Source organism: Symphalangus syndactylus, chromosome 13 (assembly GCF_028878055.3).
Source record: "Symphalangus syndactylus isolate Jambi chromosome 13, NHGRI_mSymSyn1-v2.1_pri, whole genome shotgun sequence".
NCBI classification, from domain to species: domain Eukaryota; kingdom Metazoa; phylum Chordata; class Mammalia; order Primates; family Hylobatidae; genus Symphalangus; species Symphalangus syndactylus.
This window is the reverse complement of record NC_072435.2, coordinates 114,037,903-114,053,998: the sequence shown is the minus strand read 5'-3', so window position 1 is coordinate 114,053,998 and position 16,096 is coordinate 114,037,903. Positions and strand designations below refer to the sequence as shown.

At 39.1% G+C, this 16,096-nt stretch overlaps 1 protein-coding gene across 12 annotated transcripts in view; it reads left to right on the top strand.

Moving 5' to 3' along the window:
- Positions 1-16,096, top strand: part of TAOK3 (TAO kinase 3) — a 229,242-nt gene that overhangs the window by 23,452 nt on the left and 189,694 nt on the right. For 2 of the 12 annotated variants that reach the window (XM_063614551.1, XM_063614555.1), the window contains exon 2: positions 11,889-12,005. The exons of the other annotated variants lie outside the window; for them this stretch is intronic. The gene's annotated coding sequence lies outside the window, so the exon portion shown is untranslated. The remainder of the gene's footprint in view (positions 1-11,888; positions 12,006-16,096) is intronic. 12 annotated transcript variants of the gene reach the window in all.

The window sequence follows — 16,096 nt, the reverse complement described above, 5'->3', positions numbered from 1 at the left end:
GCTATTAATAATGCTTCTGTGACTGTAAATATACAGGTTTTTAAATGAACATATTTTTCCATTCTCTTGGGTATATACTTAGAGTGCAATTGCTTATAATAACTTTTTGTAAAATAATTAAAATGAAAATGCTTTGAAATGATTGGAATCAGCCAGCACAGTGGCTCATGCCTGTAATCCCAGCACTTTGGGAGGCCAGGGCGGGCGGTCACCTGAGGTCAGGAGTTTGAGACCAGCCTGGGTAACATGGTGAAACCCCAACTCTACTAAAAATACAAAAATTAGCTGGGTGTGGTGGCGAGCACCTGTAATCCCAGCTACTCAAGAGCCTGAGGCAGGAGAATTGCTTGAATCTGGGAGGCAGAGGTTGCAGTGGGCCAAGAACGCACCACTGCCCTCCAGCCTGGGCAACAAGAGTGAGACCCGTTCTCAAAAAAAAAAAAAAAAAAAAAAAAAAAGAAATTATTTGAGTCATTTATTCAGCATTTATCCCTCCCCCACCCCTCACAAAAACACACATAATATTGTGTATTTAGCTAATTTTATCCCATATCTTTTCTTCAGAAATAAGGCAGAGGCCAGGCGCAGTGGCTTACACCTGTAATCCCAGCACTTTGGGAGGCTGAGACGGGTGGATCACGAGGTCAGGAGATCGAGACCATCCTGGCTAACACAGTGAAACCCTGTCTCTACTAAAAATACAAAAAATTAGCCGGGCGTGGTGGCGGGCGCCTGTAGTCCGAGCTACTCGGGAGGCTGAGGCAGGAGAATGGTGTGAACCCAGGAGGCGGAGCTTGCAGTGACCCGAGATTGTGCCACTGCACTCCAGCCTGGGTGACAGAGCAAGACTCCGTCTCAAAAAAAAAAGAAAGAAAGAAGGCAGAAGCAGACTTTAGCTCAGATGCTGGACAAGTAGTCTTTAATTCCAGATGAATAGTCTGTGTTTAACACTGCCTCCTCCATTGAAGGCACTATGGAAAGCAAATAAGAATCCTGATGTAAGTCATATTCAGTTAATGGAATTAAGAAAAGTCCACGTCCTTTAAAAGCAAGATAGAATGACATCAAGGTCAACAAGAAGCTGTCAGTACTTTCTATACATGAAGAAGGAAGAGATTACTTCCGTACTAGGGTGATGGGGTAATACGGAGATGGAGTTTGAACTGAGTCTTGAATTGTGGATACCTTTTCAGCAGGTGTGGTGGACATAATCAATGTATTTTTTGGCCTACAGACATAGTGAACAAAATGTAGGATATTCAGGGATAGTGGCAAATCAAAAAAGCCTTAGAGCCACATAACAAGAGGTTTGAACTTTGAATAGTAGATAGTGAGGAACCATTTAAGATATTTGAATAGAAAAGACTGATGCAATCAGAGCCTTTGAAAGATTACTCTATCAATAGTTTGTAGAATGACTTAAAGGAAGAAAGAAATTGAGAATGAGAACTTGGACTAGTAGTGAGGTTCTGGAACTAGGACAGCCTCAATGGAAAAGGAGAAAAGCAGCTTGTGAGAGATTTATTGAGGGCATTAACGGCTTGGCATAGAGAGCTGAAAGAATAGGAGTGAATCAGATAAATGAGAGAAAGTGCAGGGTAGAGAGAGGAAGCTCAGCACAGAATTTTGTGTTAAGAGGTTGGGAGAAGTAGGATAAGCCAGGAGAGGTGGGTTGGAAAGAAACTCCTAGAGGACAGTGCCACACAAACCAAGAAACAACCTTGCAAGGAGATGCGGCATAGAGGGTATGGAAGGACATGACCTGAGAGGACTCTACTCTGGAGCCAGTGAGTTGCCAGAGTATCTTCCTGTCAGGACAAGCTCCCCCTCCTCCCCTCAATAAAGGATACCTTGAGCATGCTGTAGGCCAAAAGGAGGAGCTGAGAGAGAGGAAGCAACTGCAGATTGAAGACAAATGAGAGGGGTGCATTAATGAAGTGAGAAGGTAATAGGATAAAGAATTAAGGTGTCATTTGGGCTGGGCCTTGTGGCTCACACCTGTAATCCCAGCACTTGGGGAGGCCTAAGCAGGAGGATTGCCAGAGCCCAGGAGTTCAAGCCTAGCCTGGGCAATAAAGTGAGACCTCATCTCTACAAATGATAATTTAAAAAAAAAAATTAGCTGGGCGTGGTGACACGTGCCTGTGGTCTCAGCTACTCAGGAGGCTGAGGTGGAGGATCACTTGAGCACGGGCAGTCAAGGCTTCAGTGAGCCAGGATCATGATCATGCCACTGCACTCTAGCCTGGGTGACAGAGCGAGACCTGGTCTAAAAAAAGAAAAAAGGCCTGTTGTTGGAGAGAAGTGCTTGGCCTGATAAAGGAAAACTGAAGGAGGAAGACAAATGCATATACAGAGAAATTTTTAAATTGAGAAAGCTTACATAATGGCTTCACTGTAAAATTTATACTATTATTGCTTAGTAGTACCTACAGATAGAGTAGTAACTACAGATAGACAAGTTAGATTTAGAAAATACCTTGAGTTATCTCAGGCATATGTAGAAAGATTAAACTTTCTGTTCTGTATAAATGTTTCATTCTTTTAGCTATGCATTGAACATATCTTTGCCTATGCTTTTAAATGCATTTGCCTTCCAAAACATAGCTATGTGATGTAATTATATAGACTACCAGTTAAGCCTGTTGAGTCCACATTTCTGCTAGTTATTCAAGCTGTGTATTTTGAGTGTTAATAATAGTGGGAACTCAAGTACAGTATTTTGTTTAAAAATTAGTTTATAACCCTCAGTTTGAAATTTTTGTATAAATGTTTTATTCTTTCTAAAAGATGCCCAAAAACAATATTTTGTATTTTCTATAGAATAGAAATTTATTAGTAATATGTTCTATAGCTTAGCAGGCACACTGTACAATTATTCATCTCATTGAAAGTAATGACAAATATATGTCACTTTGAAATTATAATTTCCCTGTTTTAAGATGTTGCCAAATCAGTTCTTTATCAGTCCTGATGTTGGGAGTTTCCAACTAAAAGACTTGTTAGTAAATGAGTAGATATGGAAGCTAAGACCTCCCTCATACTCTTAACCCTTTCTCCTCTTCCCAACAAAGTAGTGAGAAGTCCCTGACCCAAGATAGTTCTTTTCGTATATTTTTAATAGCTATACAAGTAATACATGCTTTTTGCTTTAATAAATAAAAAATACGTGTGAGTAGTTAGAACAAAATAAAATTTATATTCTATACCTAGATATTTTTTGACAGCCTTTCAGACTTTTTTTAGGTAAAGTATTTTTAGAAATAGTAATTAGGACAGTTATAGTACACATATTGTTTTCTATGCTGCTATATTTCTTTTACTTTAACAGTATGTCATTACCATATCAATACTCATCTGTCTCTAAATATACTTCTTCCATTTCATTTTCAAGCCTGCATGCATTGTTGCATGGATTTTTCAAAGTGGATTTTTTTTCTTAGTCTTTATTCTTACAAGGTGTTCTAAGTTGCTCCTTAATCAATATCTGTCTCCAATACAACTCTTGGTTTCTTTCCAGTTATAAGGAGATTCTACAGCAGGTAGACCATAAGAACTTGGTTTCCAGGAGCATGAGTTCATTTTTTTTTTTCAAGCAGGATGGGTGAGCAGCATTATTATATTGTATGTCCTGACAGAGGCACTCATAGCTTGAGAACATGTCTTTTTTTTTCTCCACCCACCAGAATCATAAGCCAGTGTCTGACATTTCTTTTGAGCAGCCAGGGCTTGAAGGCATGCACTTGTCTCCCCAAACACATGGCTTTTTCCTTGGTCTTCATCTGCTCTACAGGAGCTCCTGCTACAAGTCTTCTCTTAGACTATCACCAGCCTTCCTTCCTCTTCTATTCCTGCCTATTCAGGATTTTTTTATTTTGTTCATTTTGCATTCAAACTTCTTGGTTATGAACCCTTTTAAGATCATCCTTAAGATAGGAGAAATGTTGAATTTGTCCAAAGTAACCAGTTATTACAGGCATTTAATTAATGAATATTGCTTATCCATTCTAAAGACTATATTTCACCCTCCTTAATTTAGTCTATTCTACTTTGTATTATTTTTTAAGTTTCTATCCTGATTGGCCTTAAAAAATAGACATTTCATTCCCATCTTAGTAAAAGTCTTACTTCAAATTTATGTCACTACACTAAATATAAATACAATTTTAGTGGGAGCTGCTTCCAGAAAATGGATATGGTCCAGTAAGGTTGGTTTTTTAACACTTTGCTTAATAAGTAAGTGATTCAGTAGACTAACCTCATGAAATTTGCTAGTGATCCTTTAACTGGCTAACACCTTGGAAAAACAGATTAAGGTTCTAATTAGCATTGACAAGGTGAAGAAGGGCATGTGTATTAACAAGAGGAAGTTAACCAAAGACATGCTGGGTGATTCAATAAAGGACTAAAGAAATAAAGTGTAAATACAACAGGGGGCACCAGACTTTGAAAAAGCATGAGAAAAATAAAAATAAATATTATTAATTATCAGAAAATAAAGTACTATTATTTTTAAAGCCATAACACTGTTAATAGTATTTTTAACAGTGATATTATGAATTGGTCATGATTTATTTTGCAGTTAAGAGGAAGCCTTATTATTATTTTTTTTACTTTTGCAAAGTTTTTCCCGTTCGTTTCAAATATGAATTGAGACAGTGGAGAGAGAGGTAAATGCAAGTGATTAAAAAAACAGGACTGTGAAATCAAAAAGTTCCAATTGCCATGTATTTTTTGCGTTATTGAACATGCTGTAAAGTGGTATTGTTGATACCACATTTCTTAGGTGGGATTTCCATCATTCTCAAAATATGAATAGGTATTGTTGATGTGAACACTGCTTCTCCCCTGTGAGCCAGGCAAGATGAATGGATGTGTTACAATGTGGCCTTCTGTTTTGTATATTAACAGAGATTTACACCTACACTTTTATGTAGTAACTGAACAAATCAACTCTGTAATTGCCTTACCTGAATCAGGTGGAATATATTTACTATGACACATGCTTTTGTCTTGTTTTAAAATAATCAAGAGCTTGAATCTTTGTATTTTGGTAAATCAGGAAAAAAATTCAGACTGCATACAAGATAAAGGACTCAGTACATTAGGGGCTCTGGGAGAAAATGAATGAAGTCAATCTAAACAATAAAAGAAACAGGATTGAAGTCAGACCATTGTCAATGTTCTAAATTTGTAAAATTCACACAGTGTTTTGTTTCTTTTCTTAATCTTGTAGAGCTTGGAACCAATAAATTCTAGTGGATTTTTTTTTTTTTTTTTTTGAGACAGTCTCGCGCTGTCGCCCAGGCTGGAATACAGTGGCACCATCTCAGCTCACTGCAAGCTTCACCTCCCAGGTTCACGCCATTCTCCTGCCTCAGCCTCCTGAGTAGCTGGGACTACAGGCGCCTGCCACCACGCCCGGCTAATTTTTTGTATTTTTAGTAGAGACAGGGTTTCACCGTGTTAGCCGGGATGGTCTCGATCCCCTGATCTCGTGATCCACCTGCCTCGGCCTCCCAAAGTGCTGGGATTACAGGTGTGAGCCACCGCGCCCAGCCTCTACTGGATTTTTTATAAGACTCATAGAGTTAACAAAAATTAAATCTCAAAAATTCTCACATTTAAATTACTGACTTTAAGTACTTCCTTTAAACTAAATGTATTAATGATTTAATTTGGTATCATTCTGATACTTTATTCTGCAGTTTGCAGATGCACCCCATACAGTTCCCTGCACATATCAAATGATCAACTAGTATCTTAAATTGTTTTACTGGGCATTCTGATTCCTAGGTTTAATGTAAAGGGTCACTTACATAGAGTGCACTGAGACTCATGAATTTCTTTTTTTTTTTTTTTTTTTTTTTTTTGAGACAAGGTCTCACTCTGTCGCCTAGGCTGGAGTGCAGTGGCGCAATCTGAGCTCACTGCAACCTCCGCCTCCTGGGTTCAAGCAATTCTCCCACCCCACCCTCCTGAGTAGCTGGGATTACAGGCATCCGCCATCATGCCTGGCTAATTTTTGTATTTTTGTAGAGACAGGGTTTCACCACGTTGGCCAGGCTGGTCTTGAACTCCTGACCTCAGGTGATCTGCCCGTCTCAGCCTCCCACTGCACTACTGCCTGGACAACAGAGTGAGACTGTCTCAAAAAACAAAAAGCAAACCAAAAAAATCAAAACCTTCTGTGATCTCTAATTTTTTTTTTTTTTTTTTTAACATTTTCACTATTTTACTTTGACCAAATACTTTCTCCTTCATTTGAAATTAACTTGAAATCATAGGATTTCAGAGCTGGGAGCGATTATGTGGCTTCCTCATCTCAGAGTAGGCAGCTTTGGTATTACTACAATATTGGTGTTTCCAGTGAGAAAGCTACCACGAGGAAGCAATCTGTTCACAGCTACAGGCTGTGTTCTAATTTGTTAACAGATACTACTATGTAAGTATGATCAGGAAAAGTTTTATTAGCACAACATGAAATAGCCTTTACTTTGATCCTTTCATAAAGGTTGGTAAAGCTAATATTTCCTTTGACATGTTGAAAATACCTTGTTATACAAGTAATAAAGTAGTACATTTCATTTAAAATTTGAAACAATAAAGGTTAGAAATGTGTCATCCACAGAAGCATGCAGAAATCAACATAGTTAAAGCCAGACTTTTTACTATGCCATGACAAGGTAATATAAAATTGTGTACTATCAATAAATAAAACATGCAGTATAATATATCTCATGGTACTCTGTTTTGGGACATTTGAAACCCCAGTTAGAAATTAAAAAGTCATCTGGGCTCTATGGCTCATGCCTGAAATGCCAGCAATTTTCCCGGCTGAGGCAAGCAGATTGCTTGAGCTCAGGAGTTCGAGACCAGCCAGGGCAACATGGAGAAACCCTGTCTTTACAAAAAATACAAAAATTAGCCAGGCAAGGTAGCACGTGCCTGTAGTCCCAGGTACTGGGGAGGCTGAGGCAGGAGGATCACTTGCATGTGGGAGGTCAAGGCTATAGTGAGTGGCGATCCTGCCATTGCACTCCAGCCTGGGCCACAGAGTAAGCCTCTGTCTCCCAAAAAAGAGAGAGAAATTAAGAAGTCTTGCAATATTTGCATATCAACTTCAGATAGTGTTTCTTAGGTTTAAAAAAAAACTATCAGTGGTTCCTGCTACATCTATTGGCAAATTCTAGATAGCATTTCATTGCGGAGTAAATTTATTAATCAAAACATAAATTTTTAATAGAAATTCATGGCCAGGTGTGGTGACTCATGCCTGTAGTACAATCATAGCTCACTGCAACCTTGACCTCCTGGGCTCAAGCAATCCTCCTGCCTCAGCCTCCCAAGTAGCTGGGCTACAAGGTGTGCCATCACACCTGGTTAATTTTTTAATTTTTTGTAGACATTAGATCTCGCTATATTGCCCAGGCTGCTCTCCAACTCCAGGGCTCAGGCAGTCCACCTGCCTGGGCCTCCCAAAGTGCTGGGATTATTACAGGCATTAGCCACCACACCTAGCCAACATAGAAGGGTTTTGTTAGCATGGTTTAGTGGAATTCCTTGATAAAAATCATATTAAAACTTGTGAATGAAGGAAGTGTTTTGATAAAAGGCATAAATGAAGTCAACCCTCCCCTCCTTTTCTCCTAAGTGCTTAACTTGATCATGTGTCCATACATTTGTAGTACACATAATCAACGTTGCCCTGCTAGGGCAACTTAATCTGGTTTTTATATTAGATTTAATTATTTAAATTTATTAAAACTTCTAAGTTTAATTTTTAAAATATATTGCATTATTGCCATTAAAACAAAATTTGGACAGATGGACCTAATTTGGACTCATATAGAAAAAAATGGAATAAAAGAAATTTATGGGACCATTTAGGAAATTTGAAAATTTGACCTTGTATTTTACGGCGTTAAAAAATTATTGTTAAATTTTTAGGTTAAAAAAAAAAATTTAGGCTGATGCTGTGGCTCACTCCTGTAATCCCAGCACTTTGGGAAGCCGAGGCAGGCGGATCACTTGAGGTCAGATGTTTGAAACCAGTCTAGCCAACATGGCAAAACCCTGTCTCTACTAAAAATACAAAAATTAGCTAGGCATGGTGGCAGGTGCCTGTACTCCCAGCTACTCGGGAGGCTGAGGCACGACACAAGAATAACTTGAACCTGGGGCAGGGCAGCGGAGGTTGCAGTCAGCTGAGATGGCGCTACTGCACTCCAGCCTGGGCAACAGAGTGAGACTCTGTCTCAAAAAAAAAAAAAAAATTAGGTATACTAATGGTAGAGTTAATGTTTTTTGTTTCTTTTTGTTCTTTTGAGACAGGGTCTCACTTGTTGCCCAGGCTGTCGTACAGTGGTGTGATCGTGGCTCACTGCAGCCTTGACTACCTGTGCTCAAGCAGTCCTCCTTCCTTGGCCTCCCAAAGCACTGGGATTACAGGCATGAGCCACCATGTGCTGCCAATGTTTTTTTTTTTATGGTTCTTATCTTTTAGACATACATTCTAAATATTTATAGATGAAATGATTTATTTAGGATTTGTTTCAAAATAACGGAGTGCTGGGGGAAGTAAGTGGGCCATGAATTGATAACTGTTAAAGCTGGGTATGAGGCAGTTTATTATATTCTTCTGTTACTTTTTTATTTAACATTTTCCATAATTAGAAAGTCCAAAAAATAATATTTAATAACCATCTATGAGGTTTATAAAAACCATTTAGATGTCTTTATTCCTTATAAAATGACATAAAAGCATTACCTACAATAAATTCCACCCCATTTTCTTTTCATAAAAAATTTTTCTTTTCATAATCGATATTCCTTATTCTCTGCTGTGAGAAAAGAGCTATTAAAATCGTCACATGATGTCAAAAGAAAACAAGGGGGAGAACGAGTCACTTTACTGTGCCTACAATGTATTTTATGTAACACCTTTACTTTTCTTCCCTTTCCAAGCTGATTAAAAGTTTTTTTGCTCTTGGGAGGGAAGGTGGGGTGTCCACAGGCAAGTTATTGTTACATGATAGTTAACATTCAACTGTATCTGTATCTTATCACAAACAAATACATGGATATACACACAGAAATATATGGAAAGTACTTAGTTACTCTCTATATTTCAGGCATATGGTTTATTCTCTCCAGAGATCAATATTTTAGTTACTGAAGCTGTATCTAACTTTTTGCTAAAATAGTTATTTTGTGTTTTAAGAGAAATAAGTGTAATTCCTCAATAGCAGGAATGGTATGTGGAAGTGATCGTTTTTTGGTGGTTAAGATATAATTTGACAACAAGATGCAAGATTTTATGAAATATGAATAGTAGTTTATTATTTCAAACTTTTAAAAGTTGGGAAAAGAGGAATTTCAAATTAAAATCTATAAAGTATTGGAAGAATCTATAGAAAAGAGCAACTAAAGCCGGGCGCGGTGGCTCACTTCTGTAATCCCAGCGCTTTGGGAAGCCGAGGCGGGACTATCCTGGCCAACATGGTGAAACCTCGTCTCTACTAAAAATACAAAAATTAGCTGAGCGTGGTGGCGCGCCTGTAGTCCCAGCTACTCGGGAGGCTGAGGCAGAATCACTTGAACCCGGGAGGTGGAGGTTGCAGTGAGCCGAGATCGCACCGCTGCATTCCAGCCTGGGCGACAGAGCAAGACCCCGTCTCAAAAAAAAAAAAGCAACTAAAATGCTCAATAAATACCTCTCTTTCACAGCCCTCTGATATGAGTCACTACACAGATTTAAAGGTAACAATGTTATAAACCGTTCAGGAGAGTAGTTTTGAAGACTTAACTTCCATTAACGCTGTGTATTTGGGAATTGAGTTTTCCGGAAAATTGAGGCTGAGGCAGGAGAATCGCCTGAACCCGGGAGGCGGAGGTTGCGGTGAGCCGAGATCGCGCCATTGCACTCCAGCCTAGGCAGCGAGAGCGAAACTCCATCTCAAAAAAAAAAAAGTATGATGAAGAACTGAGAATTTTCATTTACTTCTAACTCTTGTGTTGGTTTCTCAGCTTGTCTCTTCTCCCTGCTGTGAATCCTATCACTGCCTTTAGAGTTAACTTACTAAGTGACAAGTCTGATTATCATTCACTGGCTTCAAAACTCTAGTGTTACCACGTTGTTCATGTGAAAGTCCAAATCTCTTTCCTGTGGCATCCACAGTCAGACTTCTAGCTTCGTCCTTTGCCTCTCTCAGTAAAGAACTATAAACTCAAGCAGCACACCAAACTGTTTGCTGGGCCCAGGGTACGCAATGCTTTTCTTATCACATTGTGCATTTGAATGTTCTATTCTCTTTGCTTGGAGTGGTTTTCCTCCACTTCCCATCTCCTATCTTGTAAGCCCCAACTAAAAGATCACATCGAAGCCTCCCCAGTTCCCTCAGACAGGGCTATTCACTTGCTCTGTTTTCTCTCTTTTTGAGATGAAGTCTCACTCTGTCGACCACGCTGGAGTCGGCACGGCAATCTCGGCTCACTGCAACCTCTGCCTCCCAGGTTCAAGTGATTCTCCTGCCTCAGCCTCCTGAGTAGCTAGGACTACAGGCGCATGGCCACCACGCCCAGCTAATTTTTGTATTTTTAGTAGAGATGGGGTTTCACCACATTGGCCAGGCTGGTCTCGAACTCCTGACCTTGTGATCTGCCCATCTCAGCCTCCCAAAGTGCTGGGATTACAGGCCTGAGCCACCGCGCCCGGCCCACTTCCTCTGTTTTCATAAACACTTTTTGTACTGTATTGTAACCATTTGGTGGTAGTCATCCCTTCTATTGATTGATTGATGCAATCATTCATTCATTTGGAGGTATTAATCTAAAAGGTACTATGTTCCAGACACTGTTGGTACTGGAAATAGAGTTATTAAAACAGTCACTGTCTCTTCCCTCTGTTAGTGGAGGACACATATGTTAAAGAATCACAAAAACATCCATATAATCACATTGTGACATCTGTGAAAGTGGGGTCTCTGTTCAGTATCTCTTTGTATATTGCCCACCTTCCATCTTCCCACCCCCATCCCACCAGCACATAAGCTAATGCTTCACACAAAAGAACAACTCAATAAATGCTTAAAGAAGTGAATGATGAATATATAACTGTACATGACCTACATGGATTTCTTTTAAACTTTTTATTTTGAAATAATTGTAGATTCACAGGCACTTGTAAGAAATAATACTGAGAGGTCAGGTGTACCCTTTACCTAATTTCCCTTAACAATAAGATCATACAAATATATAAGATGGTATCGCAGCCGGAATATTGATATTGATACAGTTCCCCATCCTTGTTCAGATTTCCTCAGTTTTACATGTGTGTGTATTTAGGCCTATGAAATTTTCCCATGTCGGTTTATATATCCACCACAATGGTCAAGATTAGAGAAGTGTTATCATGAGGCTACATTATCACACCTACTTCCCTCCCATCCCCCTTCCACCACCCTCTATCCGAAATCCCTGGCAACCACTAATCTGTTCTTCATGTCTATAATTTTGTCATTTTGAGAATGTTATACAAATGAAATCATTCAGTATGTAACCTTTGTGGATTTTTTTTTCCACCCAGTGTAATTCTCTGACGATTTAACTGAGTTGTGTGTGTCAATAGTTAATACCTTTTTGTTGTTGAGTAATTTTCCGTGGTATGGATGTATTATAGTTTGTTTAATCCTTTATCCATTAAAGAATATCTGGGTTGTTTCCAGCGTTTGGCGATTAGGAATAAAGCTGCTATGAACATTCTCATACAAGTTTTTATGTAAACATAATTCTCCATTTCCCTGGGACAAATGCCCAGGAATGCAACTGCTGCGTTGTATGGTAATTATGTGTTTGGTTTTATAAGAAATTGTCACACTATTTTCCAGAGCGGCTGTACCATTTTACATGTAAGAGAGAAGTTGGGCACTGAAAAATCCAGTTTCTCCATATCCTCACCAGCATTTGGTGTTGTCATTATTTTTTTATTTTAATCATTCTGATAGGTAAGTAGTAATATTTTCTTGTGGCTTTAATTTACATTTCCCTAATAGTTAACAAAATTGAACATCTTTTCATATGTTTATTTGCCATTTCCATTTGTAAATCCTCTTTAGTGAAATTCCTGTTTTATGTCTTTTGCCCATTTTCTTTTTTCTTTAATTTTTGAAACAGAATCTCCTTCTATTGCCCAGGCTGGAGTGCAGTGGTGCGATCTTGGCTCACTGCAACCTCTGCCTCCCAGATTGAAGCGATTCTCATGCCTCCACCTCCCCAGTAGTTGTGATTACAGGCGGGCAGCTAATTTTTATATCTTTAGTAGAGACAGGGTTTCGCCATGTTGGCCAGGCTGGTCACGAACTCCTGGCCTCAAGTGATCCTCCTGCCTCGGCTTCCCAAAGTGCTGGTATTATAGGTGTGAGCCATTGCCCCCGGCCTCTTTGCCCTTTTTGGAATTGGAGTTTTTTGCTGTAATTTACTGTTGGGTTTTGAGTTTTTGATATTTTTTACATACTAGTCCTTCGTCAGATATGTGGTTTGCACATACTTTCTGTCTGTAGCTTGCATTTTCATCTTTTTAATGGGTCTTTTGCAGAGCAGTGGTTTTAAATTTTGATTAGGTACAATTTATTGATTTTTTTTTTCTTTCCCTGAGTCATGATTTTGGTGTCTCAGAATTCTTTGCCTATTCCTAGATCCCCCAGATTTTCTCCTATACTTTTTTCCCAAATATTTTATAGTTTTATGTTTACATTTAAATCTGTAATTCATTTTGAGTTAATTTTTGTATAAGATAAGAGGTTTAGGTCATGGTTTATTTTTTTGCCTATGTTCATCCCATTCCTCTAGCACCATTTGTTGAAAAGGAATTTTTTCTCCATTGAATGACTTTGTAAATAATCATCTTTGTAAATAAATCAGATGGACATATCTCTCTATGTCTATTTCTGGGTTCTTTCTTTATTCTGTTCAGTAGACCTGTATTTTTATCTCTCCACCAGCACAAACTGCCTTGATTACTGTAGCTACATAGGAAGACTTAATATTGAGTAAAGTGATTCCTCATATTCTTCCTTTTCAAGATTGTTTAGTCATTCTAGCTCTTTTGCCTTTCCATGTAAACATCAGATTAAGCTTGCCTATGTCTACAAAAATCCGTGCTGGGATTTTGATAGGAATTGTATTAAAACTATATACAATTTGGGGAGAATTGACGTCTTTTCTATGTTGAGTCTTTCAATCTGTGAATATGGTATGTGTCTTCATTTACTTAGGTTTCTTTAATCAACATTTTGGAATTATCAGCATGAATATTTATAGATATGTTTTTAAAGTTTATATCTAAGCATTTTATTTTGCTTAAAGTAATTATAAGTGATAGTTTTCGTTGTATTTTTGATCCAATTCTGCCTCAGCCTCCCATGTAGCTAGGATTACAGGTGACTGCCACCACGCCCGGGTAATTTTTTGTATTTTTAGTAGACACAGGGTTTCACCATGTTGACCAGGCTAGTCTTGAACTCCTGACCTCAAGTTGATTCGCCCAGCTCAGCCTCCCAAAGTGCTGGGATTACAGGCATGAGACACCGTGCCTGGCTGTGTTAATTCTTCTTTAATATTTGGTGAAAATTTTCAAGGAAGCCAGCTGGGCTTGGGAAATTCTTTTCCAGGAGGCTTTTCATTACAAAGTCAATGTCTTTCATGGTTAAAGAACTACTCAAGATATCAGTTTGTGGTTTTAGAGAAATTGGTCAATTTCTTCTAAGTTGTCAAATTTGTGAGCATAAAGTTGTTCATAGTATTCCCTTACTACCCTTTTAATAGCTACAAGATCTGTATTACCTCCTGTCTCACTTCTGATATTAGTGATTTATCTCTCCTTTTTTTTTTTCGAGACGGAGTCTTGCTCTGTCGCCCAGGCTGGAGTGCAGTGGCGCAATCTCGGCTTACTGCAAGCTCCGCCTGCCGGGTTCACGCCAGTCTCCTGCCTCAGCCTCTCCGAGTAGCTGGGACTACAGGTGCCCGCCACCACGCCCGGCTAATTTTTTTGTATTTTTAGTAGAGACAGGGTTTCACCATGGTCTCTATCTCCTGACCTCGTGATCCGCCCGCCTCGGCCTCCCAAAGTGCTGGGATTACAAGCGTGAGCCACCGCGCCAGCCTTATCTCTTCTTTTTTTATGTTATTGTGGTAAGAACATTTAACATGTGATTTACTCTTGAAACAGATTTTTTTTTTTTTTTTTGAGACATAGTTTTGCTCTTGTTGCCCAGGCTGAAGTGGGATGGCACAACCTTGGCTCACTGAAACCTCCACCTCCCAGGTTCAAGTGATTCTCCTGTCTCAGCCTGCCAAGTAGCTGGGATTACAGGCATATACCACCACACCACGCCTGGCTACTTTTGTGTATTGTTAGTAGAGATGGGGTTTCACCATGTTGGCCAGGCTGATCTCAAACTCCTGACCTCAGGTGATCCACCCTTCTCAGCCTCCCAAAGTGCTGGGATTACAGGCATGAGCCACCGAACCCGGCCTTTTAAACAGATTTTTTTTTTCTTTTGGAGGCAGAGTCTTCCTCTGTCACCCAAGCTGGGTGCAAGGGCGCAATCTCTGCTCACCGCAACCTCTGCCTCCTGGGTTCAAGTGATTCTCCCACCTCAGCCTCCCTAATAGCTGGGATTACAGGCTCATGCCACCATGCCCAGCTAATTTTTTGTATGTTTAGTAGAAAGAAGAGTTTCACCATTTTGGCCAGGCTGGTCTCAAACTTCTGACCTCATGATCTGCCCACCTCGGCTTCCCAAAGTGCTGGGATTGCAGGTGTGAGCCACCACACCCAGCCTCTGAAACAGATTTTTCAGTATCCAATACAGTATTGTTACCTATAGGTACAGTGTTGTACAGCAAATCTCTAGAACTTACTCATATTACAAAGCTGAAATTTTATACTGGTTGATTAGCAACTCCCCATTTCTCCCTACCCCTCGGCCCCGGTAACCTTTGCTTCTATGAGTTAGATTATTTTAGATAGCTCATATAAGTTGAGTCATATGATATTTGTCCTTGTGTGACCAGCTTATTTCACTTAGTATAATGTTCTCAAAGTTCATCATGTCACATATTGCAAGATTTCCTTTTTTAAAGTTGGATAATATTTCATTGTATACTACATATATATACCACAATTTTAAAAAAGTATTTGTTCATCCATTGATGGACATTAGATTAATTTCACATCTTGGCAATGCTAGTATCCCTTAAATATCATTATTTCTTTTCTTTTTTTTTTTTTTTTGGAGTTGGAAGTTTTGCTCTTTTTGCCCAGGCTGGAGTGCAATGGTGCAATCTCAGCTCACCACAACCTCTGCCTTCTGGGTTCAAGCGATTCTCCTGCCTCAGCCTCCTGAGTAGCTGGGATTACAGGCATGCACCACCATGCCTGGCTAATTTTGTATTTTTAATGGAGACGGGGTTTCTCCATGTTGGTCAGGCTGGTCTCGAACTCCCGACCTCAGGTGGTCTGCCCGCCTTGGCCTCCCAAAGTGCTGGGATTACAGGCGTGAGCCGCCGCGCCCAGCCTCAATTTTTTTTTTTTTTTGGGGGGTAAAATACTCAGAACTGGACTGCTGAATCGTATGGTAGTTCTATTTTTAATTTTTTGAGGAAAAAAAATTACCTTTGTCTTTATTTTTGTCAGTCTTGCTGAAGGTTTACAAATTTTTTTTTTTTTCAAATAACTAGTTTTGATTTCATTGATTTTTCTCATGTTTTCTCCTGTTTTCAATTTAATAGATTTCTGTTCTTTATTTTTTCTTTCTTTCTGCTTACTTTGGGTTATGTTGCTCTTCCTGTTCTAGGATTCTTATGGTAGAAACTTAGGTTATTAATTTGAGGCCATTTCTCTCTCCGTAATGTAAGCATTTAATAGTATGCATTTCCCTCTTGGCATTGCTTTAGTTGCATTGCACAAATTTTGATATGCTGTATTTTCACTTCCATTCAGATCTATGCATCGTTCTTATTTCCTTTGAAACTTCTTTTTTAACTCATGCATTGTTTAGAAATGTGTTAATTTCCAAATGTTTGAAGATTTTCC